At 37.8% G+C, this 15,570-nt stretch overlaps 1 protein-coding gene across 4 annotated transcripts in view; it reads right to left on the reverse strand.

The window, feature by feature from the left end:
* CNOT6L (CCR4-NOT transcription complex subunit 6 like) overlaps positions 1 to 15,570 on the reverse strand; it is a gene marked incomplete at both ends in the record, with an annotated part of 71,765 nt that overhangs the window by 27,174 nt on the left and 29,021 nt on the right. The window lies entirely within an intron of this gene.

Here is a 15,570-nt window from a genome sequence, read left to right on the forward strand (position 1 = left end):
CTAACACAACATTGTAAAGCAATTATACTCCAATAAAGATGTTTAAAAAAAAAAAAACGTAAGTAAGATGTTATGTCTTAATTACACATATAGGGCCTCCCTGGTGGCGCAGTGGTTGGGAGTCCGCCTGCCGATGCAGGGGATGCGGGTTCGTGCCCCGGTCTGGGAGGATCCCATGTGCCGCGGAGCGGCTGGGCCCGTGAGCCATGGCTGCTGAGCCTGTGCGTCCGGAGCCTGTGCTCCGCAACGGGAGAGGCCGCAGCGGTGAGAGGCCCGCGTACCACAAAAAAAAAAAAAAAAAAAAAAAAAAAAAAAATTACACATATAAATTGTGTTGACCCAGCCTTGTTCCCAGCTGGAAAATCAAAACTATGTGAAGTTTCAACACACTGATGAATAAAATATTCAAATATTTTTAAAATAGAAAAAAACAAATATGCATGCATAATAAAAATTACTGAATTTTCTAACAGGGCTTTCATTTCCTAATTTTACTCTTTCTCTCATAAGGTCAATGCAAAGCAAGAGATTGGAGCTACATTATACAGAAAAAAGGAAGGCACTGGTTAAACATTAACTGCTCAGATATGATTGTCAATACTACGGAACTAAATGTTACCAAACTATCAGATGAAAGAAAATTACTAAGTTAAGATTTAACTTCCTCTTTTTCTTCTCCCTTTTAAACACATTTGCAGTTACAGAACAATTTGATTAGAGTTTGCAGATTTACCCAGGGAATTAGTGGATAAGAAATGTATTCCTTTAAAACAAAAACACTCCATCATCATCCAGCCACAGAAATTTTGACCACAGTATCCAAGACCTTTAAAAAAGTTTCACTTTACTAATCATTTTAATGTTCTGAAGTCTACCTAAAGGATGCCTGTTTTAGCAGCCATGCTTTTCACAAAGTGAAATGAACGTTATTGTGCACAGCCATATGAAGGTCATCATAAGATGACAAACAAACCATCCAGCTGGTTCAACACATTGAATCCTGGAAAATAATCATGCCTGCTAGGAGTGCCATGCCAGAATCTTGGCAACTATCTCAAAAAATGGAAAGCTCATTCTATAAATATAATGAAGAGTAAACAAGGAACTTTTTAGCTGCTGGGATCCTTATTAGCAAATAGTTAAAAATTCAGAAAGCACAAAAAGTATCAAAATAAGACAAGTAAGGTGATGTCAACATTCTGACGCTTCCCATATCTTAACTGATACAGCACAATATATCAGTGTAAGTAAAACGTATAATATTCCCCAACAACAACCAAAGAACAAAAACATAGGAAAAGACACTCTATCTCACCAGTAACCAGGAAACATTAAAAAATGAGATAGCATGTCTTTATCCAGATTGACAAAAAATATTTTTAAGTTTACTAATATCAGTGTTGGTGAAGGTGATAAGAAACAGATACTTGCATGTACAACTGGTGGGAATACAAATTGGTACAGCTATCTGGGAGGACAAACTGACACCATCTTTTAAAATTTAAAACATTCATGTTCCTGTGACCCAGCAATTCTATTTCTTGGGATCAGCCCTATCTGCTTAAAGCAGCATTCAAATAGATATTCATTATGCCATTGTTTGTAATAGCAAAAACAATGGTACATGGTTATTATCCATTTCACAGAAGTCTATGCTACAGTTTAAAAGAAAAAAGATAACGTGTGTGCTAAAGTGGAAAGGTATATAAGAAATACTGTTGAATGAGAAAAAAGTAGAAAAATATATAAGATACATTTTAATTAAATAATAAGATACATTATAATAATAGGATACATTTTATTAGAAAAAAATTTAAAACACACACGCAAAGTAATACCATAAAATTTCTACCGGTATAATTTTTATATGTAATGTCTATAGACATGTCTACAAGGATACACACCCAACTTACAAGTGTGTTTACTTACACGGAGGGGACTGGAATTAAAGGTAGTGGTCAAAGGAAAATCTAGTCTTAATCGGAATTTAAGTATTTCTTACAAGGAGAATAATACATTCATGTGTGGCACATACTTAAAATTGACTTTTTTCAAAGATAAAATTGCATAGCCAATGATATGACAAAGGAGAGGAATACAGAGTTATATGGGCCAACTATCAAATCATATAAAGACTGTTTAATAGATAAATCTATATGGTCCTAGACACAGCACGAGGATATGGATCAAAATTGAAGGTAAGTCTATTCTCATTATGAAGAGAAGAACAGCAGTTGACATCTTAATACGTCTTTCAGCATCATACTTATAATGTGATAAAAACAATTCTCCCATTTTTATCTCCCACACATGCCACACTAAGTGCAAGACAGCCCTGAAGCCACCAGGAATAGACCCAGGGTGGCGAGGCATGCAAGGAAAGTTCTGATTTCCCACACCTCCCAGTGGCTGGCAGCATTGGGCCTGGTCTCCCCACAGAGAGGGTGCCAGCTGAGCCTGGGAGGACCAACAGAACCCACATGCTAAACCTAAATTGGCTGCCTGCTATTGAGGTTTTTAAAAGGTCATGAATCTCCTAACAGAATATTCAAAATATCCAGGGCACAACTGAAAATCACTGGTCATACCAAACACCAGGAAAATCACAACTTAAGTGAGAAAAGACTACCAACAGACAACAACACAGAGATGATTCAGATGTTGAAATTATCTGACAGAAATTTTAGAGCAGCCATCATAGAGCTGCTACAAAAAGTAATTACAAATTCTCTTGAAAACTGAAAAAACAGAAAACCTAAGGAAAGAAGTGGAAGGGCACAATAATAATGATAACCAAAGATAAAATGATTGAATTTGAGAACAAATCAAGAGAATTTACTCAACAGGAACAATAAAAAGAAATCTGAAAAAAAAAATGAACAGAGCTTGAGGAACCTGTGGGACTATAAGAGAAGATCTAAGATTCATATCATCAGAGTTCAGAAAGAGAATGTAGACTTAAAAGAATTCTAAGAGATAATGACTAAAAATTCTCAAATTTAGTAAATAACATAAATCTACAAGTTTAAGAAGATTTGCAAACTTCAAACAATAAAACCAAAGTAAGCCACACCAAACCATATCATAATGAAACTGCTAAAAATTAAAGACAAAAATCCCAAAAAGCTCAGAGAAATGACACATTACCTAAAGGGGAACAATAAGTTTCTTTTCTAAAACCATGGTGCCAGAGGAAGTGATAAAGTGCTAAAAGGAAAGAACTGTCAACCTCAAATTCTGTGTCCAGCAGAACTTTCTTTCATAAATCAAGGAAAAATAAAGATGTTATCAAAGGAAAACTACAAGACTTTGTTGCTAGCAGACCAGCCCTTAAAGAATTACTAGAGGAAGCTCTCTAAACAGAAAGAACATAACAGAAGAAATGGAACATCAAAATGGAAGGAACAGAGAATGACTAATATTAAGGATAAATATAACAGATTAACCTTCTCCACATAAGCTTCTTAAATCGTATCTGATGTCTGAAGCAAAAATTGTAACACCTGTGTGGTACTTAGTACAGGTAGAGGAAATACTAGGGACAATAATATTTTAAAAGTGGGGAGGGTGGGGGGCTTCCCTGGTGGTGCAGTGGTTGAGAATCTGCCTGCTAATGCAGGGGACACGGGTTTGAGCCCTGGTCTGGGAGGATCCCACATGCCGCGGAGCAACTGGGCCCGCGAGCCACAATTACTGAGCCTGCGCGTCTGGAGCCTGTGCTCTGCAACAACAGAGGCCGTGATAGTGAGAGGCCCACACACCGCGATGAAGAGTGGCCCCCGCTTGCCACAACTAGAGAAAGCTCACGCACAGAAACAAGACCCAACACATCCATAAATAAATAAATAAATAAAAATTTTTTTTTGAAGTGGGGAAGGTGAAGGGACACAAATGGAAGTAGGGCATCAATAATTCACTTAAAGTGATAAGACACCATTATCAACAGACTGTGCTACATATGTATATTGTGATATCTAAAGTAATAACTAACAAAACTATACAAGACAATATACTCTAAAACAGCATAAATAAAATAATATGGAATCCTAAAAAAATGTTTAAGTAACCCACAAGAAACCAAGAAAAGATAAATGAAGGAGAAACAAAGGAAACAAACAGAATACAAGTATCAAAATGGCTGATTCAAGTTCTACATATCAATAATTATTTTAAATGTACATGGTCTAATAAATACACAAATTAAATGAGTGGAATCTTGGCAGAGTAGATAAAAATCATGACATATAAGTCAACTGTACACTAATACAAGAAATTCACTTCACATACACATAGTGAAGCTGAATCTAAGAGTATGTAAACATTAAACAAACCAAAAAAGAGCAGAGTGGTTATGTTAACATCAGATAAAGTAGACTTAAGAGCAAAAAAGATACTAGGAACAAGGGAGGTTATTACACAATGATAAAAAGTTCAATTCATCAAGAAGATGTAGCAATCCTACATATGTATACATCAAACAACACCACTTCAAAATACATGAAGCAAAGACTGACTAAGCTGAAAGGAGAAACAGACAAATCCACAACTATGGTTGGCAATTTCAGCACTACAACATCTGGTAAGACTACTAGATAGAAAGTTACAAAAAATATAGAGGAATTAAATACCACCAGCAACCGGCATGACCTGATTTGCATGTGTAGAATACTCCACCCAACAAACCACAAAATATATACTTTTTTCAAGCACTCATGGAACATTCACCAAGATAGACAATAAAACAAACCTCAAGAAATTTAAAAGAACTGAAATAATACGGAATGTTTCCCAACTGGTCCCAAACTGGAATCAAACAAAAAGTTAGTAACAGACAACAGGAAATTAAGTAACATATTTCTAAATAATCCATGAGTCAAAGAGGAAGACTCAGAGGAAATTTTTTAAAAAATACACTGGACAGAATAAAAATGAAAATACAACATATAAAAATGTATGGAATGCAGCTAAAGTAGTTCTGAGAGGGAAATTATAGTGTATAGTGCTACATCCTTACATTGAAAATGAGGAAATATTTCAAATTGACAATCTAAATTGTTACTTCAAACAAGAAAAAGAACAAAATAAACCCGAAATAAGAAGGCAGAAGAAACTACTAAGATATAGGGATACAGAAAGGTTTAACACAGAAAAAAACAGAAAAAGATATACAGTGCAAATTCTAACCAAAACAGAACTCACGCAGCTATATTTTTTTCATGTAGCTATACTAATATGAAAGTAATAAGAACAGCATAATGATAAAAGTTTCAAATAACCAGAAAGATGAAACACATGAAAATATATCCTCAATATATGTAATTAAAAGTTGTAAGAACTACAAGAAGAAATAAACAAATCTGTAATCAAAGTGGGAGATTTTAACATAGCTCTATTAGTAATGAATAAAAACAAAGTAATCATTAAGTATATATAACACATTCAAATTAGCAAACCTTAATATACATAGATTGCTGTACCAAACAACTATAGAATTTGCATTCTTTTAAAGTACATATTTAACATTTATAAAAAGTAATTAAGCATGAGCTGGCTAATATATAACATATTTTTAGAATTGAAATCAGAGTACGTTCCTTGACCACAATGGAATTAAGCTAGGAATCAATGACAAAGAAAACTAGAAAAACTCCCCTAAAAATAAAAAAAAATAAACTTCTAAATGACTCATCAGTCAAAGAAGAAATGAGAGCTTGGAGAAAATATGCTGAACTGAATGATAATGAAAATTATACAAATTAAAACTTGCAGGATACAGCTAAAAGTCATGTTTAGAAGGAGATTTATTAATGAATACATCAGAGAAAAAAATGTCTAAAAGTGACAGATTTAGGTGTTATAAGAAGTTAGAGGAGCCGGAGGAAGATGGCGGAAGAGTAAGACGCGGAGATCACCTTCCTCCCCACAGATACATCAGAAATTCATCTACACGTGGAACAACTCCAACAGAACACCTACTGAATGCTGACAGAAGACCTCAGACCCCCCAAAAGGCAAGAAACTCCCCACATACCTGGGTAGGTCAAAAGAAAAAAAGAATAAACAGAGACAATAGGATATGGACGGGACCTGCACCAGTGGGAGGGAGCCGTGAAGGAGGGAAGGTTTCTACACACTACAAGCCCCTTCGAGGGCGGAGACTGCAGGTGGCGGAGGGGGAAAGCTTCGGAGTAGCGGAGGAGAGCACAGCAACAGGGGTGTGGAGGGCAAAGCAGAGACATTTTGGCACAGAGGATCGGTGCCCTCAGGCACACACCAGCCCGAGAGACTTGTCTGCTCGGCCGCCAGGGCGGGCGGGGCTGGGAGCTGAGGCTCGGGTATCGGCTTTCAGTCGGAGCGCAGGGAGAGGTCTGGGGCTGGCGGCAGGAAGAGACCCTGAAGGGGTTAGTGCTAGCCCGGAGGGAGTCCGGGGAAAGGGTCTGGAGCTACCGGAGAGGCAAGAGACTTTTTTCCCTTTTGTTGCCTGGTGCGCGAGGAGAGGGCATTCCCCTCCCTCCCCTCTGCCTGAGTGAGCCAGAGCCCCCGAATCAGCGGCTCCTTTAAACCCGTCTTGTCTGAGCGAAGAACGGACGCCCTCCGGCGACCTACGCGCAGAGGCGGGGCCAGGTCCAAGGCTGAGACCCGGGAGCTGTGAGAGCAGAGACAGGGAAATCTCTCTGTGCAGCCTCCGAGGCAGCGGATTAAAGCTCCACGGTCCATTTGATGTGCCCTGTGTCTGTGGAGTGCATGAATGGACAGCGAATCATCCCAAATTGAGGAAGTGGACCTTGAGGACAAGATTTAAGACTTTGCCCCCCCTTTTTTTTTTTCCTCTTTTTACAACGAATTATCTCAAATTAAGGAGGTGGACTTAGCAAGATTTCAGACTTTTCGCCCTTTTCCTCTTTTTACAACGAATTATCCCAAATCGAGGAGGTGGACTTGGAGAGCAAGATTTTTGATTTTTCCCCCTGCTCTCTTTTTGTGAATGTGTATGTGTAATCTTCTGTGTAAGATTCTCTCTGTATAGCTTTGCTTCCACCATATGTCCCAGGGTTCTTTCGGTCCGTGTTTTTTTTCAATAATTACTTTTTAATTTTAATAACGCTACTATATTTCATACTTTATTCTATTTTACTTTACCTGCTCTTTCTTTTTTTCCTCCCTTCCCTTCCTCCCTCCCTCCCTCCGCTCCTCCTTTCCTTCTTTCTTTTTCTTTCCTCCATCCCTCCCTCCCTCCCACCCTTCTTCTTTCCACTTTCTTTTTCTTTCCTTCCTCCCTCCCTCCCTCCCTCCTGTCTTTCTTTCTTTCTTTCCTTCCTCCCTCCCTCCCTCTCTTCTTCCATTCACTCTTCCTTTTGCTTTCATTCCTCCCTCCCTCCCTCCTTTCTTTCCTTTCTTTCCATCCTTCCTCCCTCCCTCCTTTCTTTCTTTCTTCCTTCCTTCCTTCCTTACTTCCCTTCTTCCTTTCTTTCAATCTCTCTTTCTTTCTTCTACTAATTATTTCTTTCTACTTTTTCTCACTGTTATTCTGAGCCGGGTGGATGAAAGGCTCTTCGTGCTGCAGCCAGGAGTTAGTGCTGTGCCTCTGAAGTGGGAGAGCCAACTTCAGGACACAGGTCCACAAGAGACCTCCCAGCTCCACATAATATCAAGCAGCGAAAATCTCCCAGGGATCTCCATCTCAACACCAGCACCCAGCTTCAGTCAACGACCAGCAAGCTACAGTGCTGGTCACCCTATGCCAAGCAACTAGCAAGGCAGGAACACAACCCCACCCATTAGCAGAGAGGATACCTAAAAACATAATAAGGCCACAGGCACCCCAAAACACACCACCAGACGTGGACCTGTCCACCAGAAAGACAAGATCGAGCTTCAACCACCAGAACACAGGCATTAGTCCCCCCCACCAGGAAGCCTACACAACCTACTGAAACAACCTTAGCCACGGGGGACAGACACCAAAAACAACGGGAACTACGAATCTGCAGCCTGAAAAAAGGAGACCCCAAACACAGTAACATAAGCAAAATGAGAAAGCAGAAAAACACACAGCAGGTGAAGGAGCAAGATAAAAACCTACCAGACCTAACAAATGAAGAGGTAATAGGCAGTCTCCCTGAAAAAGAATTCAGAATAATGATAGTAAAGCTGATCCAAGATTCTATTTCCCAGATCAAAAATCTTGGAAATAGAATAGACAATATGCAAGAAACAGTTAACAAGGACCTAGAAGAACTAAAGATGAATCAAGCATCGATTAAAAACACAATAAATGAAATGAAAAATACTCTAGATGGGATCAATAGCAGAATAACTGAGGCAGAAGAACGGATAAGTGAGGTGGAAGATAAAATAGTGGAAATAACTGATGCAGAGAAAAATAAAGAAAAAAGAATGAAAAGAACAGAGGACAGTCTCAGAGACCTCTGGGACAACATTAAACGCACCAACATTCGAATTATAGGGGTTCCAGAAGAAGAAGAGAAAAAGAAACGGACTGAGAAAATATTTGAAGAGATTATAGTTGAAAACTTCCCTAATATGGGAAAGGAAATAGTTAATCAAGTCCAGGAGGCACAGAGAGTCCCATACAGAATAAATCCAAGAAGAAATACGCCAAGACACATATTAATCAAACTGTCAAAAATTAAACACAAAGAAATCATATTAAAAGCAGCAAGGGAAAAACAACAAATAACACACAAGGGAATCCCCATCAGGTTAACAGCTGATCTCTCAGCAGAAACTCTACAAGCCAGAAGGGAGTGGCAGGACATAATTAAAGTGATGAAGGAGAGAAACCTACAACCAAGATTACTCTACCCAGCAAGGATCTCATTCAGATTTGATGGAGAAATTAAAACGTTTACAGACAAGCAAAAGCTGAGAGAGTTCAGCACCACCAAACCAGCTTTACAACAAATGCTAAAGGAACTTCTCTAGGCAAGAAACACAACAGAAGGACTATACCTACAATAACGAACCCAAAGCCATTAAGGAAATGGGAATAGGAACATACATATCAATAATTACCTTAAATGTAAATGGACTAAATGCTCCCACCAAAAGACACAGAGTGGCTGAATGGATACAAAAACAAGACCCATATATATGCTGTCTACAAGAGACCCACTTCAGACCTAGAGACACATACAGATTGAAAGTAAGGGGATGGAAAAAGATATTCCATGCAAATGGAAATCAAAAGAAAGCTGGAGTAGCAATTCTTATATCAGACAAAATAGACTTTAAAATAAAGACTATTAGAAGAGACAAAGAAGGACACTACATACTGATCAAGGGATCGATCCAAGAAGAAGATATAACAATTGTAAATATTTATGCACCCAACATAGGAGCACCTCAATACATAAGGCAAATACTAACAGCCATAAAAGGGGAAATCGACAGTAACACAATCATAGTAGGGGACTTTAACACCCCACTTTCACCAATGGACAGATCATCCAAAATGAAAATAAATAAGGAAACACAAGCTTTAAATGATACATTAAACAAGATGGACTTAATTGATATTTATAGGACATTCCACCCAAAAACAACAGAATACACATTTTTCTCAAGTGCTCACGGAACATTCTCCAGGATAGATCATATCTTGGGTCACAAATCAAGCCTTGGTAAATTTAAGAAAATTGAAATTGTATCAAGTATCTTTTCCGACCACAATGCTATGAGACTAGACATCAATTACAGGAAAAGATCTGTAAAAAATACAAACACATGGAGGCTAAACAATACACTACTCAATAATGAAGTGATCACTGAAGAAATCAAAGAGGAAATTAAGAAATACTTAGAAACAAATGACAATGGAGACACGACGACCCAAAACCTATGGGACGCAGCAAAAGCAGTTCTAAGGGGGAAGTTTATAGCAATACAATCCCACCTTAAGAAACAGGAAACATTTCGAGTAAACAACCTGACCCTGCACCTAAAGCAATTAGAGAAAGAAGAACAAAAAACCCCCAAAGTTAGCAGAAGGAAAGAAATCATAAAGATCAGATCAGAAATAAATGAAAAAGAAATGAAGGAAACGATAGCAAAGATCAACCAAACTAAAAGCTGGTTCTTTGAGAAGATAAACAAAATTGACAAACCATTAGCCAGACTCATCAAGAAAAGAAGGGAGAAGACTCAAATCAGTAGAATTAGAAATGAAAAAGGAGAAGTAACAACTGACACTGCAGAAATACAAAAGATCATGAGAGATTACTATAAGCAACTCTATGCCAATAAAATGGACAACCTGGAAGAAATGGACAAATTCTTAGAAATGCACAACCTACCAAGACTGACTCAGGAAGAAATAGAAAATATGAATAGACCAATCACAAGCACTGAAATTGAAACTGTGATTAAAAATCTTCCACCAAACAAAAGCCCAGGACCAGATGGCTTCACAGGCGAATTCTATCAAACATTTAGAGAAGAGCTAACACCCATCCTTCTCAAACTCTTCCAAACAATATCAGAGGAAGGAACACTCCCAAACTCATTCTACGAGGCCACCATCACCTTGATACCAAAACCAGGCAAGGATGTCACAAAGAAAGAAAACTACAGGCCAATATCACTGATGAACATAGATGCAAAAATCCTCAACAAAATACTAGCAAACAGAATCCAACAGCACATTAAAAGGATCATACACCATGATCAAGTGGGGTTTATTCCAGGAATGCAAGGATTCTTCAATATACGCAAATCAATCAATGTGATACACCATATTAACAAGTTGAAGGAGAAAAACCATATGATCATCTCAATAGATGCAGAGAAAGCTTTTGACAAAATTCAACACCCATTTATGATAAAAACCCTGCAGAAAGTAGGCATAGAGGGAACTTTCCTCAACATAATAAAGGCCATATATGACAAACCCACAGCCAACATTGTCCTCAACGATGAAAAACTGAAACCATTTCCACTAAGATCAGGAACAAGACAAGGCTGCCCACTCTCACCACTCTTATTCAACCTAGTTTTGGAAGTTTTAGCCACAGCAATCAGAGAAGAAAAGGAAATAAAAGGAATCCAAATTGGAAAAGAAGAAGTAAAGCTGTCACTGTTTGCAGATGACATGATACTATACATAGAGAATCCTAAAGATGCTACCGAAAAACTACTAGAGCTAATCAATGAATTTGGTAAAGTAGCAGGATACAAAATTAATGCACAGAAATCTCTGGCATTCCTGTACACTAATGATGAAAAATCTGAAAATGAAATCAAGAAAACACTCCCATTTACCATTGCAACAAAAAGAATAAAATATCTAGGAATAAACCTACCTAAGGAGACAAAAGACCTGTATGCAGAAAATTATAAGACACTGATGAAAGAAATTAAAGATGATATAAATAGATGGAGAGATATACCATGCTCCTGGATTGGAAGAATCAATATTGTGAAAATGACTCTACTACCCAAAGCAATCTACAGATTCAATGCAATCCCTATCAAACTACCACTGGCATTTTTCACAGAAGTAGAACAAAAAATTTCAAAATTTGTTTGGAAAAACAAAAGACCCCGAATAGCCAAAGCAATCCTGAGAACGAAAAACGGAGCTGGAGGAATCAGGCTGCCTGACTTCAGACTATACTACAAAGCTACAGTAATTAAGACAGTGTGGTACTGGCATAAAAACAGAAAGACAGATCAGTGGATCAGGATAGAAAGCCCAGAGATAAACCCACGCACATATGGCCAACTTATCTTTGATAAAGGAGGCAGGAATGTACAGTGGAGAAAGGACAGCCTCTTCAATAAGTGGTGCTGGGAAAACTGGACAGGGACATGTAAAAGTATGAGATTAGATCATTCCCTAACACCATACACAAAAATAAGCTCAAAATGGATTAAAGACCTAAATGTAAGGCCAGAAACTATCACACTCTTAGAGGAAAACATAGGTAGAACACTCTATGACATAAATCACAGCAAGATCCTTTTGGACCCACCTCCTAGAGAAATGGAACTAAAAACAAAGATAAACAAATGGGACCTAATGAAACTTCAAAGCTTTTGCACAGCAAAGGAAACCATAAACAAGACCAAAAGACAACCCTCAGAATGGGAGAAAATATTTGCAAATGAAGCAACTGACAAAGGATTAATCTCCAAAATTTATAAACAGCTCATGCAGCTCAATAGCAAAAAAACAAACAACCCAATCCAAAAATGGGCAGAAGACTTCAATAGGCATTTCTCCAAAGAAGATATACAGACTGCCAACAAACACATGAAAGAATGCTCAACATCATTAATCATTAGAGAAATGCAAATCAAAACTACAATGAGATATCATCTCACACCAGTCAGAATGGCCATCATCAAGAAATCTAGAAACAATAAATGCTGGAGAGGGTGTGGAGAAAAGGGAACACTCTTGCACTGCTGGTGGGAATGTGAATTGGTACAGCCACTATGGAGAACAGTATGGAGGTTCCTTAAAAAACTAAAAATAGAACTACCATATGACCCAGCAATCCCACTACTAGGCATATACCCTGAGAAAACCATAATTCAAAAAGAGACATGTACCAAAATGTTCATTGCAGCTCTATTCACAATAGCCCGGAGCTGGAAACAACCTAAGTGTCCATCATCGGATGAATGGATAAAGAAGATGTGGCACATATATACAATGGAATATTACTCAGCCATAAAAAGAAACGAAACTGAGCTATTTGTAATGAGGTGGATAGACCTAGAGTCTGTCATACAGAGTGAAGTAAGTCAGAAAGAGAAAGACAAATACCGTATGCTAACACATATATATGGAATTTAAAAAAAAAAAAATGTCATGAAGAACCTAGGGGTAAAACGGGAATAAAGACACAGACCTACTTGAGAATGGACTTGAGGATATGGGGAAGGGGAAGGGTAAGCTGTGACAAAGGGAAAGAGAGGCATGGACATATATACACTACCAAACGTAAGGTAGATAGATAGTGGGAAGCAGCCGCAGAGCACAGGGAGATCAGCTCGGTGCTTTGTGAACGCCTGGAGGGGTGGGATGGGGAGGGTGGGAGGGAGGGAGATGCATGAGGGAGGGGATGTGGGAACAGATGTATATGTATGACTGATTCACTTTGTTATAAAGCAGAAACTAATAAAAAAAAAAAAAAAAAAAAAAGAAGTTAGAAAGAAAAAAGCAAATGAAACCCAAAGAAAGCAGAAGGAAAAAATAAAGATAAGAAGTTACTGATAGTGAAAAAAAAAGTATGAGAGAGATGACCAAAAAAGCTAAAAATTGGTTCTTTTCTTCAAAGAAAATATTGATAAATCCCTGGACAAGACTATTCATGAAATAGAGGCAACACAAACAACTAGTATCTGGAATGGAAAAGAGACATCACAATACATTAAATGGACATTAAAACCTCATAAAAAGATATTCTGAACTGTATGCCAATAAATTTGAAAAATTAGATAAAATATTCAAATTACCAAAAATCTTTCAGAAACTGATAAAAAGAGAAATGGAAAATCAGACGAGTATTATAGTTATTAAAGAAATTAAATCAGTAAATGAAACTGCCTACAAAGGAGCCCCAGGCTCAGATGTATTCTACCAAATATTTAAGAAAGAAAGAATACCAATCTTAAATAAACTCTTCTAAATAACAGAAAATGAGAATATAATCCCCCAAAACTTTAATGAGGCCAACATAACCTTTATATCAAAACTTGACAAGAAAAATTACTGGTCAGTCTCACTCAAACACACATGCAAAAAATCCTAAGTAAAATATCAGCAAACAGAAATAGGGATATATAAAAAGAATAATAATATATTACAAGTTACTTGGGCTTATTCCAGTAATACAAAGGTGGTAATATGAAAAACCATCAATGCAATTACAAAATTAACAGAATAAAGGACAAAAATTTTATACTCATCTTAATAGAAAAAAAGCATTTGATAAAACTCAACATTTATTCATGTTAAAAAATAACAGGGCTTCCCTGGTGGCGCAGTGGTTGAGAGTCCGCCTGCTGATGCAGGGGACACGGGTTCGTGCCCTGGTCCGGGAAGATCCCACATGCCGCGGAGCGGCTAGGCCCGTGAGCCGTGGCCGCTTAGCCTGTGCATCCGGAGCCTGTGTTCCACAACGGGAGAGGCCACAACAGTGAGAGGCCCACGTACAGCAAAAAAAATAAAAAATAAAAAAATAACAGACTCTCTTAGCAAACTAGGAATGGAAGAAAACCCTTAATCTGATTAAACTATCAATATAAAAATTACAGTGAATGGGCTTCCCTGGGGGTGCAGTGGTTGAGAGTCCGCCTGCCGTTGCAGGGGACGCGGGTTCGTGCCCCGATCCGCGAGGATCCCACATGCCGCAGAGCGGCTGGGCCCATGAGCCATAGCCGCTGAGCCTGCACGTCCAGAGCCTGTTCTCCGCAATGGGAAAGGCCACAACAGTGAGAAGCCCGTGTACCGCAAAAAAAAACAAAAAACAAAACTACAGTGAACATCCTACTTAATCATAAATTATTAAAAGCTAATAAACTATGAAATTAGACAATGATACCCATTATCACCACTTTTAGTTAGCAGTTTACTGGTGGTCTTAGCAAGTGCAATAAAGAAAAAGAATAAAAGATATAAGAATTAGAAAAATAATATTAAAAGTAGAATTTACAGATGATATGATTGCATAAATTGACATTAAAATGCATTAGGATTAAAAAGAATTGAGCAAAGTGGTTGAATACATATTTAGCAAGTGTTCAGCAAGGTGGGAATACCAAGAAGTATACAAAACTCAACTGCACTCTACAAACCAGCAACATCCATTAAGATACTATTTATTTTCAAAAAGGCTATAAAAGCATCAAAAAAGTCAATACCTAGAATAAATGTAATAAAAAATGCACAAGACCAATACACAGAAACCTAAAACTAAATAATGAGATAAATTAGAGAAGGCACAATAAATAAAAGAATATTCTACACTGTTAGATTAGAAAACCCAGTGTTGTAAACATGTCAATTCTTTCCAAAGCAATCTACAGTTGACCCTTGAACAATACAGGGGTTAGGGGTCCTGACACCTGTACAGTCAAAAATTTGCATATAACCTTACAGTCAGCCCTTCATATCCACGGTTCCACATCCACAGATTCAACCAAACGTGGATCCTACAGTATTGTTCATTGAAAAAAAAATCTGCGTATAAGTGGACCCGTGCAGTTCAAACCTGTGTTGTTCAAGAGTCAACTGTATCCCCAATCAAAATCCCCACACTTGGGGGAGGGGAGAAATTTGAAAAGCTGTTTCTAGCAATTTTAATGAAAATACAAGGCAAAAGAAGCATGGGGCCAAAACTAGCCAAGACTTTATAATCAAATCAAGAGGGAAGACTTACTCTACTGTATCTCAAAACATTTTATAAAACTGCCATAATTAACAACAATGTTATACTGCCATAAAGACTAGTGGAAGAGAACAAAAAATAGAGAATCTAGAAATACCATACAAACATTGATGATTCATGACAAAGATGGCACAAAAAAACAGTAATGAAA

Source organism: Hyperoodon ampullatus, assembly GCF_949752795.1.
Source record: "Hyperoodon ampullatus genome assembly, chromosome: 1".
Lineage (NCBI taxonomy): Eukaryota > Metazoa > Chordata > Mammalia > Artiodactyla > Ziphiidae > Hyperoodon > Hyperoodon ampullatus.